Source organism: Phoca vitulina, unplaced genomic scaffold (assembly GCF_004348235.1).
Source record: "Phoca vitulina isolate PV1807 unplaced genomic scaffold, GSC_HSeal_1.0 scaffold3, whole genome shotgun sequence".
Classification (NCBI taxonomy): domain Eukaryota; kingdom Metazoa; phylum Chordata; class Mammalia; order Carnivora; family Phocidae; genus Phoca; species Phoca vitulina.
The window spans coordinates 28,515,748-28,536,891 of record NW_022589706.1 but is presented as its reverse complement, the minus strand read 5'-3'; the positions used below and the strand labels follow the sequence as shown (position 1 = coordinate 28,536,891).

General features: G+C 40.2%; 1 protein-coding gene across 2 annotated transcripts in view; it reads left to right on the top strand.

Annotated features, from left to right (window-relative positions):
* Positions 1-21,144, top strand: part of RBM47 (RNA binding motif protein 47) — a 46,784-nt gene that overhangs the window by 12,993 nt on the left and 12,647 nt on the right. The window lies entirely within an intron of this gene.

Sequence of the window (21,144 nt, the reverse complement as noted above, 5' to 3'; positions counted from 1 at the left end):
TTTGAGAGAGAGAGAGAGAGAGCGTGCAGGAGCAGAGGGTGAGGGAGAAGCAGACTCCCCGCTGAGCAGGGAGCCCGATGCAGGGCTCCATCCCAGGACCCTGGGATCATGACCTGAGCTGAAGGCAGACGCTTAACCGACTGAGCCACCCAGGCGCCCCCCACTTTTCTGTTTTTTAAAATATTTCTGTTTTTTAAAATATTTCACATATATTCTAAAATATTATTTAACAAGTTTAACATAGTTGAGAACATGAGATAGATATTTTAGCCTACAACTCTGCCATAATTTATTTAGTCATTTCTATACTGTTGTACATTATGTTTGTTGCATTCACATATAAATATGTACATAAATATGTTCATTACATTATAAATATCACCGTAGTGAACATAACTTGACTATAAGTTTTATTTGTGTCTGATTATTTTCTTGAGGTAAATTTCTATCCGTGGAATCATTGGGCTAATGAAAATGAACTATTTTTAATGAACATTGTAAAGCTCTTAATATCGTCAAACTGTCTTCCAGAAACATCTCAAATTATACTTGCCCTCCCATTTCTCTTCACCCATTGTATATGACAATGTTCATTTCATGCATACGTGTAAAGATTGAGTTCTATCGCTTTAAGGTTTAAAATCATAAATATTTCTACAGAAGCTCAGGAAATAAAAGCCTCTTTCCTCCCCCCAGCCCTACCCCAGTCCTAACCAATATCAGGTTTCTAAAGTAGAAGATAATGCCATCCAATTGCCACTGTGCACCAACCTCCATCTCTTGGATCTGCTTATGGGGAAAAGCATATATGAGGCTTGCATTCGTTCACTTGGTCTTTGTTGTCAGCACTCGCGTTCATTTCTGTACAGTGTGCTTCAGGAGAACAAGAGAAGAGCTTTTCATTGTCTACGAGAAGCCTAATTCAGTTGATGAGTCCAAACAGACAACAAACTAAAAAACACTTAACCTTGGACAGGTCACTTAACTTCTCAAGGCCTGTTTCTTCTTCTTTAAAGTGAGAGGCTCAATATGTCGGTATCTAACGAGTGTCTGAGGTGGTTTTTAGTAAACATATGTGAGTACACAAGGTGGTGGAAACAACAGTGAAGAAGATGCTGTAGATAACCTGAACTTAACTAACTGAACAACGTGATGTGTTGTATAACTTCCATTATCCAGCAATGAAAGCACATCTGTTCTTTAAGAGAGAAAAATTTCTCTGCATTTTAAATACTAGGAAAACTTTTCAAGTTAATCATTTCTTTTTTATGTAAAAAAGTAAAGGGAAACTCCTTCAAGATGGCCTCTACAATTTCTTTTAGCTCTAACATCTATAATCCACGAGTAATGAATAAAATAACCAAAAGCTGAGGACTCCTAAAGCAAAAGAACGGTCAATGGACCTCACAGAGAGCTTTGTAGAATCATGACTAGAATTTTATTTTTTTAAGTGATTTTTTAAAAGATTTATGTATTTATTTGAGAGAGAGAGAGAGTACAAGCAGGGAGAGTGGGAGAGGGAGAAGCAGGCTCCCTGCCGAGCAGGGAGCCTGATGCGGGGCTCGATCCCAGGACCCTGGGACCATGACCTGAGCTGAAGGCAGACGCTTAACCAACTGAGCCACCCAGACGCTCCATGACTAGAATTTTAAAGTAATAGAATCTACAGATCAGTTCTGTCTAATCTTCATCCTCACCCTGGCACCAGTTGCCCCCCAAACACACAACCACAGGGAAAGTCTACACTTGCACCATTAATGGATTTTAATCAGATTTTCAAACTCTGGAACACACCAAAAGGTTTCAGGAATAACTGAGTTTATGAATATTTGGCTATCCTTCAGCATTACCAGAAATGTTTTAATATTGTATGACTCAGCTACTGAGCTATACTGAGCAATTTCAGGAGACCGAGCCAAAGTTTGGCAAGGAAGTCTGCCACTGGCCAATTGATCTTGCTCTCTGACGTAGATTGTCCTTTGCATATTAACACAGAGTAGTATTTGCTGGATATTTCATAAATATTTGTTGGATTCCTCTCAGATTTTGTGCCACTTTGTAATACTGGTTTGTTTTGTACTTAAAAAAATTATTTTTACATAATATTGGAACAAACGTCCGAAATCTAAAAGCATGAAGAGATTATAATATTTCCTCAGACTAGCTCTAATCTTAACCTTGGAATAAGGACACTCTTTGACTAGATTGCACAGAGTTAAAAAGTCTCATTAGGTAAAAAGCTAATAGATTGGTCGTTTGTCTCTCTTTGCAATTTGAGTTGTGGACATGAGAAGAAAGAAGCTGTGTAACCTTAGAACATCATTTTTCTAATCATTTTCCCATTTTCTCTTAAAAGCTGCATTCCTTCCTCCTTTTTATTCCGTATATTAACTCTGCTGGTTTTCATGACTTTTTTTTTACTGTGGTAAGATACGCATGATAACCATTTTTAGGTGTGCAGTTCAGAAGCACTAAATACATTCACATTATTGTACAAATTGTACACACCGTCCATCTCCAGAACTTTTTCGTCTTCCCAAACCAAAACTTTGTACCCCTTAAACAATAACTCCCATTTCTCCCTCTCCACCAGCTCTTGTCAACCACCATTTTACTTTCTGTCTGTAAGAATTTGACTATTCCAGGTACCTCGTGTAAGTTATTATATATTATTTGTCCTTTGGGCCTGGCTTATTTCAGTTAGCATAATGCCTTTATGGTTCATCCATGTGATAGCATGTGTTGGAATTTCCTTCCTTTTAAAGGCTCATGATATTCCATTGTCTATATATGCCACATTTTGCTTATCCATTCACGCATCAAAGAACATTTGGGTTATTTCCATCTTTTGGCTATGTGAATAATACTGCCATGATCATGGGTGTACCTTTAGTTGTTTGAATTCCTGCTTTCAATTCTTTTGGGTATATACCTCGTAGTGAATTGGTCAATCATATGCGAATTCTATATGTAAGCTTTTGAGGAACCCCCGTACTATTTTCCACAGCAGCTACACAATTTTATATTCCCAACATTCCCAATCCATGTCCATGCCAACATGTATTTTCTCTATGTGTGTGTTTTTTTTATAATAGCCACGCTATGAGTAGTATGTCATGGTGGTTTTGATTTTCATTTCCCTAATGATTACTGATGAGCATCTTTTCATAAGCTTGTTGACAATTTTTCGTATCATCTTTGGAGAAATGCCAATTTAGCCCTTGGCCCATTTTAAAATTGGTTGGTTTTGTTGATGTTGCATTGTAGGAGTTCTTTATACCCTCTGGGTATTAATTCCTTAATATTTTAAGGGATTGTTTTCCCCCATTCCATGGGTTGCCTTTTCACTCAGCTAATAGTGTCCTTGAATTCATAAAAGTTTTCCATTTTTATGGAGTCCAATTTATCTATTTCTCTTTTGCCACCTGTGCTTTTGGTGTCTTATCCAAGAAATTAATGCTAAATTGATGTCATGATTTTCTATATTTTACAGAAATATAAAACTATATATATTTTTCTTCTAAGAGTTTAATAGTTCTAGCTCTTACATTTAGGTCTGTGATCCATTTGGAGTCAATTTTTCTATCTGGTTATGGTAAGGACCAGGGTTCTTTTTAAAGAGGTACTTTTCAGTCCCATCAAGTCTCAGTAGATGTGTGTCAGCCCGTTAAGCAAATGGCACACATATTCCCACCTAATGCTCATCCTCACTTACTTGTCTTCCTAGTGTAGGCTTAGGTGGTTTCCCGACAGACAGGTGAGAGAAAGCTGAAGCAATTAGGAACCTAACAGCTCAGCGGGCTCAGCTCTGGTAACTAGGAGACAGCTGTGAGGCGGCGGCTGGGATCAGCAAGCGTGTGGATGTAAACATGCTTGATGAAATCCCCGGCAAAAGAACAGCAGAGCTCGGTAGCATTTTAGGCTAAGAAGAAAAAAAGGATGTGTGTGCGCATGCGCACACGCACCTGTGCGTTTTGCACGTGTATGTATTTGGCAGCACAGGGAAAGAGAGGGGACACTCCACACTGAACCTGGCTGTGAATCATGAGCTACAGTAAACATTTATTTATTTTTGTACACAAATAGATTTCTCTCCGTGTTGCTTTAGAGAAACCAAACTAGATTAGCCACAGTTAATGGGCAAACCGTGTTTCCAGTCATCCTGGTTCTGTTTTATTGTGGACAGGACCTAGGTGTGCTGACAGTAGGAAGTGTGAAGCTCTGCTTGGCCTTCACTGGCAGAAGCTTGAGAAGTAAGAAGAAAATCCCAGGCTGGGTAAGCTGCCTCACCTAGGATCACCAAGACCAAAGGTCTGTGGGGGACTGGCGGCTCTCACAGGGGCTTGGAGATAAGAACGCCACACTAAGCCGCGCTAACGTAACTCACGGTGGCAGGATTCTCCACATGCATTCGATTCTTAGCCTTAGAACACAGTATTTGGCAGTTGGGTGTCCAAATTGCCAATACATTCTTGTTAACATCCACTAAGGCCCTGGCTTCAGAAACTATGAGAAACGGGCACCTGGGTGGCTCAGTCGTTAAGCGTCTGCCTTCGGCTCAGGGCATGATCCCAGTGTCCTGGGATCGAGCCGCACATCGGGCTCCCTGCTCAGTGGGAAGCCTGCTTCTCCCTCTCCCACTCCCCCTGCTTGTGTTCCCTTTCTCGCTGTGTCTTTCTCTGTCAAATAAATAAATAAAATCTTAAAAAGAAACTATGAGAAACAAACTGTGACCCAGTCTGCCCTCTCTCTTGGTTTTCACGGGGACTGATTTATGAGGGATAAACTGTTTGCTGTCGTAGGGCCTCATTTTCTCTTTGCCATAAAAGGGGATTTGGAGAAAAAGGAAATAAGCTAATTAAATTTTCTGATCTAGAGTGGGATAAGATAAGCCATGCTTTCTAAAAACAGTTTGCAAGACTGGTATACCATATTTCCCTTGGAGCATTAAAATCATTTCACACTTTATTAACTCAAAGAATATCCACTATTTCTCTGTGAGACTGGGAATACATGGCTAGCTCAAATTGGGCATTTTTACCAGTATGTTCATTTTTCAATTGAAATATTAACTCCAAGGGCACGCAGTGAAAATTACAGAGTATGTGAGACATGAACGGCAATTACGTCTACAAAAATGATCCCAGGGAGTTTAATACACCTGGAAAATCATAAGCTTCCTCAGACTTGAAAATTTCATTCTAAATGCTCTAGGCCCAGTAAAACTCCAGATATATATTTTCTGTTCATTTCTATTCTTAAAATCTAAGTCTATATTTTATGAATTTCTTTAACTAATATGGTTGTGCTTCTGTGGAACTTTTTATAGCCTATGGAACTTTTATGTAAATTTCCAACTAACTTTAACCGCCTAGTGAAATTATAGACATTAGGAAAACTGGTTCTCCTTCCCCTCGCTCTCTCTCGGTCTTCCTTCTTTTAATAAATATCTTTCCTCAGAGTAGAGCAACATTGTATCTTTCCAAATATCTACAAATACTACCTCAAAGAATTATAAATATAGCATTTAAATAATTTATAATCGACAACCTCTCTTCCCTTCCCTAGTTTTAAGCCATATCTTCCCATATTTCGTTCAGATGGTGAATACTCATTAAAAAGTAGGGTGGGGGTGTGTGTGTGTGTTACTTAAACAAGGATTAAAGCAAATAGCTAATCACACAGTAGCACTGCTGTATCCCTGTATGTTACTCCAGGGTATTTATTAACTGAGGTGATTACATTTGAAAACCAGGGCTATTAAGTGAGAATTTGAGATGAGAGGAAGATAATTTTAAAAATGGTGAGGGAACTATGAAAGAGGAGGAACAGTGGCAGGCAGTAGTGAATTTTTTCTCCCCCCACTGAAACTAGAGATCCCTGTGCTGCTTCCCCACCTTTGTCCCTCTGCAATACGACGTGTCCCTGCGTGGCACACTCTCTTGGAAAGGAGAAAGACAGATGGGGGGTGACATTATTGGATTGCGAGCCTTGGATTTCACATATAAACATTTGTGAACTTCTGTGTTATATTCAGTATCAGATGAATTTGTGAAAGACTCCCTACTAATATGGCAGAGAACTGCCCCGGAGCAGAGCAGTGCCAGGGAGAAAAGGACTGTCCCCCAGCCAGTGTGCATGAGCGCAAGCGCTGTAACACCCAGCCTCTCGAAATACCTGCGCGTCAAGGAGCGTTTGGAAACTGCCCTCACAGTCAGGCATGGTCTACGCCTAGGCATAGACCTCTCTACCAGATCCCTGAAACAATATAGTAGAAGCTAAGCATATCGGCTAATGCAGAAAAAAAAAGGGGGGGTCATTTAAGTTCTACACTATCTGACCAGTGCCTACTTTACCAAGAAGTTTCTTTTTTTTCTTTTTTAAAGATTTTATTTATTTAAAAAAAATTTATTTATTTGTCAGAGAGAACACAAGCAGGGGGAGCTGCAGGTGGAAGGAGAAGCAGGCTCCCTGCTGAGCAAGGAGCCCGATGCGGGACTCGATTCCAGGACCCTGAGATCATGACCTGAGCCCAAGGCAGGCGCTTAACTGACTGAGCCACCCAGGCATTCCTACCATGAAGTTTCTAAGGAGGTTAACATTTGCATCTAGTGTCGTCCATTGATGGGTTCCATGTAGCTTGGCTGCTTGACGCTACTGTTATCTAAGCTGTGTATCAGTAATGCTGGCCCCTGTCCCAAAGCTGGCTTATCCGTTCTTTAATTGGCTCCTTTTGGTCACATGGACCGCTGCACAATACTTGGTATGGCTATTTGTACACGGTTCTGGATGTAGGTAAACCACAGAAGTTAAATATAAATAGCTAAATGGAAAAAATGTCCAAAGCAATTTGCTGGTACTTATATATGATAGTAAAATTCTCTTTGTAGCTTTATCTTACCATGTTTCTTACAAAAGACATTGCTCATGTGCTCATTCATTGGTTTTTTCATTCATTCATGCCTTTATTGGAACATCCCTCCATTTAGTGCTAGGTGCCGAGGATACCGAAATAAGCCTCCCTTTGGAAAGCTTCAATTACAGCTAATGAAATAAACCATATTGTTTTGCTTTTTCTAATACATTTCAAACGGTATAGATTAAAGTAGAAATAGCCTAAAATATGTAAAATCCCTCCATAATAGAAAGTGAATTTTACTTTTTCTGTTATTAAAGGACCTCTCTCTCAGACGGTTCTTTTTCTTATTGAGTCTTTTTGAAAACTGAAAACCAAATGAAGTTGATAAAACATACCACAGTATTCACAAATACCCACCCAGAATGACTCAGGTTCCTTCACACCAATGAACTCAAGGTTCTTCCTTTCTTTTCCAAGTTTTTATAGTAAAGAATTAATCTATTGGGCCTTAGGGTCTGACTTTAGCCATCCATTTGCTAGAAGGACCTGTTCAATAAACTATCATTTTTGTTTCCCACTGAATGCAAAATAATAATATATAATAATAGTAATGATAAACCCAACCATCACCAGAGGGAAAATGAAGCTAGAAAGCTGAGTAAAGGGAAAACATTAAACATTTAATGGATTAAAAAAAAATTTTTTTTTGATTAAAGATGCATTTTAATGCATGCTGTCTTTGTCTCCCACTAGGAAGTTCACTTCCTTTTATATTTTTTTCTCACAAAGAGCCTATTACAGTCATATTGTCAAGAAACAGAAATACCCCACGTTCAACTTAAACATTGAGGAGATAGTAATCCACATCTTACTCAATGTTGAGAGTATTCCTGGCCAAATGCGAGTTCACTGCACCTATTGTCTTGAGTACTGGTCCGTGAACTACAAGGACATCCACGTTAAACAGGATCTGGTTTTTTGTTGTTTTTTTTTTTCTGTGGGAGCAGATAATGTTTCATAGTCACCACCGAAATGACTAATGTTAACCAAATAAATTAGAAGGTCACACCTAACACTGAAGCTAATGTTTGACTGTGTCACTCTATTTCAGAGTCTTTGTTCTAAGACAGGCAGTATGCTTGTGACTTTCCTTACAAAGAGACCTAGGATATTCATGTATAGTATATCTGGTATACCACCAGGAGGTAATAAAAGAACACGTCGTGTAGAGCATATACTCTGGTATAACATGACATAGCAATAATAGACCATACTGTTACCCTATAACTACTACTTGCAAACCACTAATACCATTTTCAGTTGGTGGGGAAAGAAAAGCATTTACACACCATTAGAAAGACTGTGTAAGCTTATGTTTGAGAAAGTTTACTTTCTAAATCTGTTTTGAGATAAATTCAAGAAACTGAAGGAATGAAAAATTCTAGAATTTTTTAAAAGCCCATCTGGAACTCTGCTGTATTTGACTGCCTGGGTTTGGTTTGGTTTTGAATATAAACAGACTAGTGTCAAATAGAAGTTAAACTAGAGACTATCACCCTAAAGATAAAGGCTTCTCTATTAAATTATAATCCTGAATTTACCACTAATTGTGATTTTGAGCTTAAGCACATGATCACCCTTTTTCTCAGTCTCTCCATCAGGAAAATGGGACTGATCCTTTTACACGGTATTGTAGGTATATATGGATACATAGGGAAGGTAATATGTAGGGAGAAATCAATCTTTCAGTAACTTCAATCATATTCTAAATGACATAGAGGACTTCCTTTCTAAAGGAACTCTAGTATTAATCCCTTTGTGAATTAAAGAATATTTTTATAATAAAAATGATCATCCCTTAAATTACCAGTTCTTAAATTCAAATGGTGGCACATAAGAGTTTTTCTGAGAATATTGTGCTCAGGATACTTTCTTAAGCTTGTGTTAGTAATTTTAATATCTGATAGTTAGCAAACAATATTAGAGCCTATTACATTCAATGAGTAGGCACAAAGCATTAGTGTAGGTATACTTAGTAGTAATAAAAACATATAATACACGTAATTAGACAAATATCAAAAAGAACATGTTCACTTTTTGCATTATCATTAGCTTTAAAATGCATCATTACAACCACATATTTCACATGTAGTGTCTTTTGTTTTTAAGATTTTATTTATTTGAGAGAGAGAGAACGCACACATGAGCGAAGGGGAAGAGCAGAGGGAGAGGGAGAAGCAGACTCCCCACTGAGCAGGGAGCCCGACACGGGGCTTGATCCCAGGACCCTGAGATCATGACCTGAGTCGGAGGCAGACGCTCAACCAACTGAGCCACACAGGCGCCCCTCGCGTGTAATGTCTTAAAGCACTTTCCCATATGGAGAAGGCAGTATCTACGTTAAGTTCCCTTCCAGTTTGTCCACGCAAATTTGGGAGCAGTGTCCCTCAAACTCTTTCGCTTTTAAAATTACATTATCAAGCAGAAAATGTGTGACTCTAAACTGTGGCTTTATAGTTCTCTACAAAGAGAACATTCTTGAAACACATCTGCTTTGCCCAACTGAAACAACAATAATGATGATGGGATTTGAGCATTTATCTCAGCTAGGTACCTTTCTAGGTGCTTCATATGTATTATCTCATTGAATTCTCACAGCATCAGGAGGTCTATTATCACCCTTTCATAGGTGGTGAGACTGAGGCTCGGGGAGACGAAGTGACTTGTGTGATGGCACTTGTTTCTCAAGTTGGTGGAGCCAGGATACGAAGCCGGGCAGTCTGGCTCCAGAGCCTGGCGGTGTCACCACCATCCCCACTGCCTCATCGCAGTCCCATCTTCTTACTGATGCATCTGGATTATGTGAATTCTAGTCCTTATACGTTTCCACCTAAGAACTGAATTCGATAGATTTTTAAGTCTAGAAATAACAATTTGAACGTGTTCGCTACTTAGCAAAGGGCCAGAAAGAGGCTATGGAACCGACTGTGGAACTCTGAAAGCTCAGGGAAGGGGTGGGGAGGGTGGGGAGGTGCGCTGAGGCATATGGTGGAAGGGGTCTGGGCTTGGGCCTCCTTGAACCAATGGCCATTTTGCACTGATCGTGGGTTTACTCTGGTAACAACTGATTATCGCTAACCCTGCTATCACTAAGGAGATCTCAAAAACATACTGAGTAACAAAGTACCACGGTAGAAGGAGCTTGGGTTTGTCATCAGCTAAGTTTCAATTCTGAGTGATCTTAGGTGAGCTATTTGATGTGAGCCTCAAGCACCTGGTCCGTAAAAGGGGGCAGTAACAGCTAACAGTTAGATGACTTACTGTCATAGAGCTCCACAGGTAAAGAGCTGGGGCTCAAACCCAGGAAATCTGACCCTAGAGCAGGGGGCTTTTGCTGTGAAGGGCCAGATGGTAAATATTTTTGGTTTTGCAGGCCATGCTGTCTCTGCTGCAGCAACTCAACTCTGCCATCGTAGCATGAAGCTAAGAACAGCCACAGGGTTGAATTTGGCCCATGGGCTGTGCTTTGCCGATCCTCCCCGCTGTAGAGCCCGCATTGTAAACTTCAACTCATAGGAATGGCACAAAAAATCAAATATCTTCCTAAAGGCATATTATATACATAATAGGTGCTCAAAAATGGCAGCTATTGTTACGGAAGTCTTTAAACGTTACGGAAACTCGTTGAGATACTATTTCTAGTCCATCTCTTTCCCTCTAGAGAGGACTTGCATCTAAGTTCTGTTTCTCTCTCAGTGCTGCTCTCTTCTTGGCGTGTAAGTGAAGCACACTCTACCACCACTTTTCTGGAAATACTCGACATGCTGGGGAGCGGTGTCCAACTCCGAAATCCCCACTGTACTAAGGGACCACAGTCAACAGAGGGTGTGTGTCACAAACATGCTCAATAACATGGATTTTGGGTTTTATGATTCTAGTGAATTCATTGGATTACAACATCATTATCTATATATTAGATTTGTACTAAGGTGATATATGCTATATAATATATTAGTTCTAAGTATAGGAGGATAAGGAGAGCTTCACTCTTGCAGAATTTCCAACAGTCTCTAATATTGTAAAGCAGATACGTGCAGATTTTCAGTCCTTGTTATGGCTGGGCGACTGCCTGGGTGCTGTTTTGACCCATGGTCTTTGTTGCTGATACACTTGATTAAGCCATTGTCGTAGCTTTGGCACTCAATAAAATGTTGAAAGGACATATGTGACCTCCTAGGGTTCAGTCATCTTATGTGGCCACCCATCTTTGCTCTTGGTTTCACTCAGCCCTCTTTCCTTCTTCATCTACCCTTGGTAGACTAGGAACCCCAAGGGCTGTGCATCAGTCACCACCATATCCCCAAGACGTGGCACAGCTGGCACACAGCCACGTGTCAGTCATCGTTTGAGTGAATGAGTGAATGAATGAATGCGTACATGAATATTGCTGAATCGTCTATTCCATCAGATCGTTGCCTCTTGCCTAGGGGTGTACAGACGTTGCTAGTAGGACCAGTGAATTTGCTGTTCTAGAAGAGTATTTTTAGTGATTGTTCATAGTATGTCTTTTAAAAAAACAAAACTCTGAATCTTAAGTAAGGCTTTCTACATTATTAAAGAAACCAGCAGTGACATTTGAGAAGGGTCCGGGTCTTAAAAACCAGATGCTAGCAGCAGTTTTCCCCATGCCCGTGTAGCAGAGAGGTCTGAGTTTAAATGAGGCGCTTCTATAGCTTGGCAGATCCTTAGGCTGATTTCAGAAGTAGTGTTTGTGGGGCCCACGCCTGTCGGCCTGCCTGTGAGAACAAATCAGTTTGACAAGAGAATCCATCTGATAGGGCCGTATGGTGGTAGTTGCTTGGTTTGAAGAATTAAATTGAGAGAATTTCAAATAAATGAGTAGTTTGGTGTCAGAGATACACTGGACTTTGAAGGATGTTGCGCATTTCTCAGTCTCGACAGCTTTGACAGAAAGAGCCAGATGAAGATGCCAAGTCCATGCTGGGAGTGGCAAGTATAATACAACAACTTCTCCTCTTACTATTTAATTAATACCCACCATGTGCAAGTATATAATCTGGTTATCACTCCAAGATAGTCAGACTCGGGGCGCCTGGGTGGCTCAGTCGGTAAAGCATCTGCCTTAGGCTCAGGTCATGATCCCAGGGTCCTGAGATCGAGTCCTACACTGGGCTCCTTGCTCAGCTGAGAGCCTGCTTCTCCCTCCCCCCCTCCCACCACCACTCTTTCTCTCTCAAATGAATAAATAAGATCTTTTGGGTGAAAAAAGATAGACTTGATCTGGAGTTCTCAACAGGGAGCAATTTTACCTGCCCCCCAGGGAACATTTTGGGTGGTCACACGTGGGAGGGGGTGGGCATCAAGTCGGTGGGGGTCGGGGATGCTAGGACATGGTACAGTGCGCTGGACAGCACCCCGCAACAAAAAATTATCACATCCCAAATGTCAACAGGGAACAAGGTTGAGAAACTTTGGATTAAAGGATACCAGAGGTCCTTTTGCAGCTCAGATTCTGGGATTTTATGAAATTAGATGATCTGTGAACTGAATATTACAAATTGCAGAACACAACATTCTATTACATGATAAAAAGCATTGCTGCTTCTCCTTCGTCCTTTTCCTCTCTGTCTCTGCCAGTCGGCCTTTCTGTTCCTTGCCAGTCCCTCAAAGATTTGGGTCAAAGGAGCCAAGATAAGGGGTGAGACTAGAAGTCCCTTCTACTGCTTGTTTACAGTTTGGGAAAACATTAATCCAGGAGAAGGATGTGTGCCAACTTTGTGGGATTCCTTTTTTTCGGCCTTACCCCATCAACCTGTTGAGAAAAAACATGCAAGTGTGTAATGCCTATTTAAAGGGAACCTGATAACAGATTCTTAACAGGTATTTGTGGGCTGCCAAACCCACGTAGAAAACTCACTCCCACCACAACAGTGGGTGGCTCTTCCCCCTCCCGTGGTGTACAGCCAGCTCCCCTGGGAACCCACAGCAAAATGCCTCATTTTTGGCGATGTGTTGATGGAAATGCCTGGGAAAAGTGAGTCTCTTAGCTTTTGTATCTGTTTATCAAATACAGTCATTCATTGAATGGTGTGCTTTGCCATCACAAAATCTGTACAAGCATCGACATAGTTTAAGACCCTTTGAGAATTAAGTCTTCTCAGCCGGGAGCTGACAGAAGTATGGCCCAGAACATTCTACCATTCTACTGCCTCTTTATCCTTTCGGGATTTTACCTAAATAAAAGGGAGTCATGGAAGGATTTTTTTTTTTTTTAAGATTTTATTTATTTATTTGACAGAGAGAGAGAGACACAGCGAGAGAGGGAACACAAGCAGGGGGAGTGGGAGAGGGAGAAGCAGGCTTCCCGCCGAGCAGGGAGCCCGATGTGGGGCTCGATCCCAGGACCCTGGGATCATGACCTGAGCCGAAGGCAGACTCTTGACTGAGCCACCCAGGCGCCCGTCATGGAAGGATTTTTATGTGTCGCAAGGGCCATGTCTTCAAATAGCATGAGGTTGCTGGTGGAGATGGGGTGGGGGGGAGCTTGTGCTAGAATCTTCAGCTTATTATTTGGGCCTCCAGGTAAATTCCAAGTAGCCTGCCTCCATTTTGAGTGGAACTCCTTTAGCGCTTTCCAAACTCTGAGGTAACAGAAATGTCCCAGTGCCAGAGGCCTGCCTGGTGGTGGGAGTGTTCTCTGCTGTTTACTCTAATGGGTGGTGGTAACATGGGCCCAGGGCAGCACGATAACCACTCAGGGTGAGGCCAAACCTTGGAAGCTTTGTGCAGAAGCCTGGCTTTCGATATTTTCCCCTCTTGATTTGTGGTATTAAATATTACTTAATCCCGGAACGAATCCTCTGAAATGAGTGCTTTTACTAGAACCATCCTGGACCTATGGGCATGGAGCTGAGGTGATTTGCCTCATATGACAGTGGTACAGCCATGATTTGAACTCCTATTTCTTTGACTCCAAAGTCTTCACTCTTCCAGAATCTTCCAGTATGTTATGTATTTTATTACATTGTACAGTTTATTTTGCCTGTCTGCTAAGCTATGCCTAAGAAGTGACTATTAGTAAAGACAAAATTTTATGGTATAAATAAGGGACATCAAAATAGAAATCTAACCACAGAGATAGAATTACCTCTTGGATAAATACATTCTAAAACCTTCCACTGAACTAAGTTCCATCTGGTGCTGGAAGACACTGCTTACCACTGGATATGATCTTCAAATTGCAATGTGTCCATTCGTCAGCAAATAAAACTCTCCGGTGATTTCCAAATTGCACATTAATCTCAAGTACATGATGTACGTGCGTGCGTGCGCACACACACGCACATACACACATCTCTACAGCTGTGAACCAGAGGTAACTAGTAGTTTAGATAATTCTAGAGTATACTCATGCTGTTTTTAATCCTAGGTAAACACTGGCTGGCAAAAATTGGAAATATTTTCCCAGTACAGTGGTATTGCTTGCCCACTAAAATGACCCAGTTCAAAGTTAAATCTTACCAAAAGAGACTCTGAACCGCTACTAAGAAGAGAATTTAAATCCTTGATTTACGTCTGCTTTAAGTCTGAGTTAGCCCTGAAATTTTATTTTACTCTGACAAGTTCAAACTTGGCCTAAAACAAAGACAACACAAACTCTAGCTAATAGTTCAGAATAATGGCTGGATTTGAAAACATATTTTTCAGTGTTTTATATGCCAAGCTGTGAATAAATGTTTCACATATATTGCCACGTTTGTAAGCCAGCAGCCTTCAATGAAGACAGATGCATTTTTAGCGTGTGCAAGGATGGTGTTGTGTTGGGAGGGTCCTGCCTCAGGGGACCTGGCATTCATGCGGATGACTGGACCTTTTGTATCCAGCGCAAGTCTCTTCAGGTTCCTTCTGGAAAAGCCTCTGCAAACTGCTGTAGCCACAGTTTAGGTGAAAAACAGGCTTACACTTGGATGCCTGCACCACATTGCCAGGGGAGAATTACACTGCCAGACAGCTTACCTGCTAGGAATGGAATCTGGGAGCCTGGTACACCAGTCCACGCCAGAACGCGCAGGCTAGGCTTCCCATGCTGACTGGCTTGAGGCTGGCTGGGATAACCACTGGTTTCTTGTACACACAAGAATCCTACGTAGGAGCAAGATTCTCACCACAAGTTCAAATATCTTTTTTTTTTTTTAAGTTTAAATTTCTTCTGCTAACAGTGTTTGAGCACTTAGTGCGAGGTTCTGCGCTAGGAGCTTTATGTGGATCATTTCATTTATCCCTCGCCACAGCCCTGCCATCAGAATCACGTAGGGGCGGCCGTGGTGCAGACTCTAAGCCAGATGGGGCAGCACTCAAATATCAGCTCTGAGGCGCATGAACTGAGAATCTGCTTAATCTCTCTGTGCCTCAGTTTCCTTATCTGTAAGGTGGAGAGCGTAATAATATCCCACACAGACTTGGTGAGGATTGGAGCTAGTTAATGCATTTTATAAAGAGTTAAGCACACTGCGTGGCACGTAATGGGCGTTCAATAAACATTAGCTATTATTGTCACCATTTTAAAGATGAGAATATTGAGGCTTTAAGAGGTTAAGTGGCTTTTCCCAGGGTTCACAACTGGTAAGCAGAGGAGCCGAGTTTAGGCCCTAGGTCTCTGACTCCAGAGACTGTGCATTTATTCAGCATGCTAGGCAGCCTAAATCAGACTATCCAGTCTGTTTTAAAACTATCTTATATTGGGGCACCTGGATAGCTCAGTCGGTTAAACATCCGACTCTTGATTTCACCTCCGGTCACGATCTCAGGGTCATGAGATTGAGCCACACATCGGGCTCAGCGCAGAGCTGCTTGAGAGTCTTTCCCTCCCTGCCCCCCACTCCACCCTCTCTCTCTAATAAATATATAAATGAAATCTTAAAAAAAACTATCTTATATTGATAATTCTGTGCCCTTTATCCAAATTTTTGTTGTTGTTTTTCACTCACAGACAAGGTTCAGCTTATGAAGTGTACTTATTACTCATTGTGTCCACACCTCTACTACAAGAAGAATCTTATTGTTCAAAAGATAGTATTTCTCACTACTCAGACACCCCCCACCCCAAACACACACATTCATATATACACTTCCACCCTCCCAAAGAAGGTATTCTAAACTTAATTTTTTAAAGCACAATAATGATGGTGGCTATGCTTTTAACTTGGGAAACTATAGCCTTATTAGAAACAAATTGTTAGTAATATTGAGGTACAACTATTGAAGCAGTCTCTGGTCATTGAGTACAAATACAAGATGCCTTAATTCTTAGCTTTTTTACGATTTGAAGCATAATTCTTCTAGTTCCATTAACTCCAAGGTAGGCTCCATGAGGACGAGGTCTACTGATACCTGGCACATAGTATGTGCTCAATAAATATTTGCAGAATGAATGAATATAAATGAACACAAACCCTTCTGTGTTTGTGTCTCTTAAGAAATTATTTGAGGCGCCTGGGTAGTTCAGTCAGTTAAGTGTCTGCCTTCTGCTCAGGTCATGATCCCGGGGTCCTGGGATCGAGCCCCACGTTGGGCTCCCTGCTCAGCGAGGAGTCTCCTTCTCCCTCTGCCCCTCCCCCTGCTTGTGCTCTCTCACTCACTCTCTGAAATAAATAAATGAAATCTTAAAAAAAAAAAAATTATTGTGCACGCGTAAGTGTTGGAAGCTAAGCCAACCACCTTCACCAGATACCTCTTCTTCCAGCTCTCATAAATTTGACTACACACTTAAATGGCAAACAACTTAGACTTAGGGGGGAAAAGGCAGATCGAGAAGACTGTCTTTAAAATATGTTAGAACTTAAAAGTTGGTCCTGAAATAAAGTCATTGCTCAGCACAGGAAACTGAGGAAAAAGTGACCATAATACTTAGCAGTAGCAATCTATGCTACTTAGTCCCGGTGATGTTCTCTGTGCATCTCCTAGAGCAGAGGTCAGCAAACTTGGTCTATACCTAGCCAGACAGCAAATATTTTGTGGGTCATATCATCTCTGAACTTTGTGGGCCATATCATCTCTGAACTATTTGACTCTGCTATTGTAGTACAGAAGCAACCATAGATAATATTTTTTTTAAGGGTATGGCTGTGTTCTGATAAAACTTTCTTTATAAAAACAAATGGCAGGCTGTATTTGGCCCATGGCCATAGTTGCCAGGCCCTTGGTCGAAAGCTTGTCTAATTGTGATAAGTTAGGTATTCTGTTACATCTCAGAGAGAAGGGTCAGATTAGCTGTATTGTGCCCTTTTTTAAGGCATTAAACAAATCATATATCTCTTTTATATATCTAAGCATTTGGCCTTAAAAATTCATTGAGCAGCACACCATATAATTTGTTTAACTATGGTGATTAGACATAAAGATCAGGAGAATGGAGTTTGTAGACATAAGATTTTCTTGAATGTGTTAAACCTCCTCATTGTGCCATTTTTTTAATGGCCTCTAACAAAATCCTAATTTTATGGGATTTGATTTTTGTTCTTTTTTGCATCTCAGCTTTCTCATTTTCTTTTTAAGTTTTTTTTTTAATTGTGGTAAAATATATAACAAAATTAACCATTTTAACTCTTTTTAAACTATTTTTAAGTATATAGTTCAGTGACATAAGTATATTCACATTGTTGTGTAACCATCACCACCATCCTAGTCTAGAACTTTCTCATCATCCCTGATTGAAACTCCGTAAACACTAATGCTCCCTTCTCCCCTCCCCCACCTCCAGGCAACCATGATTCTACTTTCTATCTCTATGAATTTGTCTATTCTAGGTACTTCATATAAGTGGAATCATATAATATTTGTCCTTTTGTGTCTGGGTTATTTCACTTAGCATAATGTCTTCATGGTGCATCCAAGCTGTAACACGTGTTATAATTCCCTTCCTTTTTAAGACTGAATAATATTCCACAGAGTATACATACCACATTTTGTTTGTCCTTCCAGCCATCAATGGATATTTGGGTTGTTTCCACTTTTTGACTGTTGTGAGTAATAGGATCATTGGTGTACAAATATCTGTTTGAGTCCTTGTTTTCAGTTCTTTGGGTATATAACCAATAGTGGAATTGTTGGATCATATGATAATTCTACATTTAAGCTTTTGAGGAACCACCATATTGTTTTCCACAGTAGCTGAACCATTTTACATTCCTACTAGCAATGTGAAAGGGTTCCAATTTTCTTCACGTTCTTGCTATGCTTATTTTGTGTTTTGTTTTGTTTTTATAATAGCCATGCTAATAAGCATGAAGTGGTATCTCACTGTGGTTCCCATTTATTTTTATGTCAATGTTTTTAGTTAGTGTAAAAGACAGTTCATTTAGACACTACATTCATCAATGTCTGGTGCAAATTAGGGTGTGTGTGTGTGTGTAGATGCTTTTATTCCTCTTCTAGTTCCAAAATTATGTGAGATGATTTCCAGGAACATCTGAACAATAAGATGAATCATATAAGTAGCTAAATTCATGGCATTGGGTACACAGAAGACTAAAAAAATGAAACGATGGCCAAAATTAGGTAAACTTGAGACTGTGTTGTAATGTCTTCAACAATTACTTAAATTTTTAAAGCTTTTTTTTTTTAAAGATTTTACTATAGCCAAAATTAGACAGACTTGAGACTGTGTCACAACGTCTTCGACAATTACTTAAATTTTTAAAGCCTTTTTTTTTTTTTTTTTTTTTAAAGATTTTACTTATTTATTTGACAGCAGCTTCCCACGGAACAGGGAGCCCGATGTGGGGCTCGATCTCAGGACCCTGCGATCATGACCTGAGCGGAAGGCAGACGCTTAACTGACTGAGCCACCCAGGCGTCCCGACAATTACTAAAACTGAAGTGGCAAATTTAATCCTGAAAGAATTAGGCCAAAGACAAAGGGGAAAGAGGTCCAGATTCATTTATTCCAGATGATGAAAGCTCAGGAAAAAAGATTTTTCTTGGCTTAGAGATGTAAGAAATAATCTGTAACAATTTTAAAAGAAGTGATTTTAAAAAAAAGGAGAAATGATTATATTAGTGCCCCCAGCAGATTTCAGACTGAAAGCAAACAAAAATTTTGATGGCACCTGGAAATGGCTCCCCATAGCCTGACCATTATAAGACTTCTCTCAGTGTAAAATGGTCATTTCAGAGTAAAATTAGGAAAACACAGAGTCAACTCTGCTCCTTTGGACTTCAGTTAACGTTTTCTGTAGCACAACATGCAAGATCTTGAAATGCCTCATACGTTTACATATGTCCTGGCATTTCCTTTCCAGGTCACAGATTACAAACATATACATGTTTGTACAAATAGTGTTCTTAAGAGTATATCCTTATCTCCCTTTTGGAAAGAAGGGAAGAGCTTCATGTTCAAATTTGATATTGAAATTTCTGTTTCAGTGTGAAACTACAAGAACAAATGTATCATTTTCAAATTTGTAATAGGAAAAAAAGACTTCATGATAAGCAGATATGCTGTCAAACCAGTCTCAAGCACTTAAAGAGCAAAAGAAATAAAAAATAAGAACAGAAGCCATATGAAACAGATGTTTTTAAAGAACTGAGAAAGTGTCAAAATTACCCTAACATTGAAAGATTTGGTCTGAAGTTTTACCCAGAAGTTTGGATTAAAGGCAGTAATACACAGCGGAGGTTTCTTGAACATTTACAATGTTCTAGGCACAATTCAAAGCGCTTTGTATGTATTAACTCACTTGTTCCTCTACACTTAATACTGTTATCATAATCATTCCCATTTTATAGAGAGGCACGGAGCAGCTAAGTATCCTTGCTGTAGTTCATGCAACTGGGATTCACACATAGCCATGCAGTCTGGCTCCAGCGGCCACTCACTTCCCCACGAAATCATACTGCCCCTTGATGTTATGGCAAATGAACCAAGGAAGTACTGGTTTAGCTAGCTGGCAAATAAACAGCTCAGATTTCTGGTGTGTCCCTACAATTGTGTGTGTGTGTGTGTGTGTGTGTGTGTGTGTGTGTGTGTGTTTCTTTAGAAGATCAAACTTACCCTAATTATTCTTGAAATCTCCCTTAATATTCTATACAATTCCTTTTGGTAAATTTTTACAAATCATGCTCCAGATTCCAGTTGAATGATGAAACTTTATGCCATTAAAAATTATGTTTTTACAGAGTTTTTAAGAATGTGGAGGAATGCTTATAAAATGAAGCAAAGCAGCAAGATGTAAATTTGTTGGAAGCCAAGTTCCACCCCTCACCCCCCAAAAATTTCTACTTTAAAAAAAAAAAAAAGATGGGAACGGTTAATTGTGGTTATCATTGGGTAGGAATAATAGGAATGATTTCTGTTCCTGCTTTTCTTAATTTCCGTAAAATTTACCTGAATACCTTTATAGCCCAAAAAAATGAAATAAACTTCGTTTTTTTAAAGGACCTTTTTACAAAAGCACAGTACAAAGCTCCTAATGATAACCTTAATTGTATATTTAAAATCATCTCCACAGAGCCCTGTACTGTATGAGTGAAGGTGACATGGTTTAGACTTGCACTGTTGTATATGGACTTTTTCTTAAGATTTATTTATTTATTTTAGAGAGAGCGAGCGAGTGGGGGAGGGGCAGAGGGAGAGAATCTCAAGCTGACTCCCCGCTGAGCGCAGAACCCAGTTCGGGCTCCATCCCACAACCCTGAGATCATGACGTGAGCCGAAATCAAGAGTGGGACGTTTAACCGACTCAGCCACCCAGGCGTCCCATGGCTATTTAAGTTAATGAAAATGAAATAAAATTAAAAACTCAGTTCAGCAGTACACTAGCCCCATTTGAAGTGTTCAGTAGCCACAAGTGGCTAGTGACAGCTTTTCCATCCACACAGGAAGTTCTGTTGCACAGCACTGCTTTCAAGGGAAGAACATGGAATCTGGAGCGAGGTGACTTGGCATCAAATCCTGGTAGGAGTTGACACTTGCTGTGTGAAATGGGCAATTTACTCAACCTCTCTGAGCCTATAGACAAATTAGGGGTCATAATAATACCGCTTTCCATGTAAGGAGATTAAGAATATCGAATAAGATAATGCATGGGACAGTTCTCCAAAAACTGTACTGTGGCTCACCAGCTTCACAAACCCCCCAGTTGAACTTAATCTAGCTCTTCGTGGACTGACTCCGAATCCATACCTGGTTCCTACCGAGACTTTTGCCTAAATGACACCGTAAAAATCAGACTTACCAGCTCTTACCACAGTTCCTAGGCCAAGTC